The sequence below is a fragment of the Penaeus monodon genome, chromosome 6, assembly GCF_015228065.2.
Source record: "Penaeus monodon isolate SGIC_2016 chromosome 6, NSTDA_Pmon_1, whole genome shotgun sequence".
Classification (NCBI taxonomy): Eukaryota; Metazoa; Arthropoda; class Malacostraca; order Decapoda; family Penaeidae; genus Penaeus; species Penaeus monodon.
In genome coordinates, this window is record NC_051391.1 from 56,053,319 (window position 1) to 56,055,818 (window position 2,500).

The window sequence follows — 2,500 nt, forward strand, 5'->3', positions numbered from 1 at the left end:
CATCGGGAAGCATGAGGAAATGTCGTGAGCACCGCTGCTCCTCGGGAGCACTGGACAGCTCATGCGATCTTCCTTGGACTTGTGTGCTCTGTCTGTGAGCACTTGTGTTCTGAGTTGTGCACGCCAGTTTTGCTTGGTCAGATCCTGGGGATCAAAGAACAAAAGACATGTATACTTGTACATAGCCATATAGACTATATATTAAGTGTTTAAAATGTTGTAAGTGTCTAGTGCTTCTGTTCAGCAACAAAATGTGAGAGTGAAGTGTTAGTGTAAATACTGAGGATGTGGCCCGAGCGATGGTGTTTATACACAATGGAATGTGCCTTGATTGACTTTGCATTTACAAGACTAGGATTGGCTAGACCACTTAATTTGATTGAAGTGATTTCATTAGATATTATTCGGTGTATATAATTTGTCTTTCCTTCTTTACTCTTAGTTGTAAATTTCTCTCTTTGTAACATGAGTGAGCATGGAATGATATATTTTGTTTTCAACACAAAGATGAATGGTGTAAGGACAGGTGCCAGTTTGTACCAGAACTGCTTGTCTCAGGCTGCTATCTCCCACTCAAAAACATTTTCATTATATCTTTCGGGTTTAATCGCCTTTGGGTTTGTTCCAGGATGTATTAAAAACATTGACTACTAAAAATAAATAAATCCTCTTCACTGCATGTCCATAAAAGGATTATATTTATAACTTTATACATTTTTTTTTTTTCATCTTTATTATACTACGAAAAAATACTACTTATATGCATTAAGTTCATGCAAAGAAAGAAATACTGAATTGCCTTTATCGTCTTCAGAACTTCATGTTTCTTTCCAGGGGATCCTGTCTTTAAATGAATATACAATATGCTCTTCTTAGGTGCAAGTAGTGCCTTGAGTTCATTATTTGCCGGTGACAAAGGGGTAAAATTATAGATGGATAATATAGGTTTAATAGCTAGAATATGATTTGGGATATTGACAGCTATGATGCAGTACTCCTACAGCTGTTGATCATTTCGATTTCCAACTTGTATTCTTTTGTATTGTGTTGAAGATCAAGTTTTATACAACGACCGTTTCAAGTCCGAAGCTTCTTTATTGCTAGATGTCACCGTGTAATGTCATTGGAATTATACTTGTGGATTTCGAATAGCAACAATAGAAGACTTTGAAATATTATTGCCTTTGATAGATATATTGCGCAAGGTAAGAATTCATCTGTTCTCTCGTCTCACGTAATTGCGGTGTTTGGTAATCTGCAACAATTTGAGAGTAAATGAATGTCAGACCACAAAATCATAAACGAATCACAGGTTCGTGATTTTTTTTTTTTTTTTTTTATAAATGAAAATAATAAAAATGAAAAATAAATAAATGTGGATAATTGGCAAGGTTGACAAAAAGTCCCATGATAATTTTCCCCGTCACCAATTAATCTTGCGTTGAAGTTCCATGAATGATTTGCCACGTGTAATAGCCTGCACACTAAGAAGCCGTAAACCAAGACACTGTCGGAAGAGGGTGTCGGGTGTCATTGTGCTGGCATCCTCTGAAATCCAAGGTGAGGCACCACAGTCTCCAAAAGATCATTCTTTTTCCTTATCGTTTTCTACTTGCCGAGCTGGCTGGCTAGCTCTGGTCATTGAGTTTTGTATGGCGCGAGGTTTACTAGAGTATGTTTCTTGGCATTTAGTTGTCTCCCAGTACGGGCAGACGCCTGATTGGTCTGCCTGGAAGCAGGCTAGTCCAGCATCCTATAGAGGAGAGGTCAGGAACCGTTCTCCACTTCCATCGAGGGTTGCCAGGCTCTGCACGGGCTTGGGCTCTGCCTTCATCCCGAAATGCAAATTCCAGCAATCTGCAGTGAGACAAACCATGCTGTCACTACCTACAATAAATCGTCTATTTTATTGATATGCTCTTCCCTTTAGGATGGAGGCAGTATTACTTGATCTCATTCCCTGGTTAGTGGCAGTAGTCGCTTGGAACCTGTGCTCCCGCTGCCCCCAGAATCCTAGGCCAGCCTAGAGTAGTCCAAGCAACCATCTCCACTTGGGGAGTTGCAATGTTAAGGCGTGATGGCTGCCCCTGTCACCACCACTTCTTGCGCGGCTCCAGAAGGCGGGGTCGCAGGGATGGAAGCATTTCCTCCCTTTGTGTCGGTGCATGAGGGTCAGCCTGGCTTGTGTCTTGGTCCAGCTTGAGCTCTGCGTAGGCCCACTCTTGTGTGCTTATCTGCCGTCCTATTGTCTCCCAAGCAGGTGCAGAAAATACAGTGAGATTATAACCAACCGCAACACTCTTAAAAAAAAAAAAAAAAAAAAAAAAAAGAACTCGGATGGAGTGGCTACCCATCTAGTTGACTGCCCTGTCACGTGGAGACCCCTTCAGGTCCCTAGCAATGAGGTCCTGGTTCCCTCCAGCTCTACTATGATTCCACTTGCCACAAACCAACTACCTCAGTTGATAATGTACAGTTCGTCAAGGTGCGTGTAGTGCGT

The 2,500-nt window shown here is 41.5% G+C and overlaps 1 protein-coding gene across 1 annotated transcript in view; it reads left to right on the forward strand.

Moving 5' to 3' along the window:
- Positions 1-2,500, forward strand: part of LOC119574089 — a 23,724-nt gene that overhangs the window by 20,475 nt on the left and 749 nt on the right. Inside the window, exon 9 of the mRNA XM_037921168.1 lies at positions 1-2,500. This exon is cut by the window's left edge and continues 631 nt beyond it; it is cut by the window's right edge and continues 749 nt beyond it. The gene's annotated coding sequence lies outside the window, so the exon portion shown is untranslated.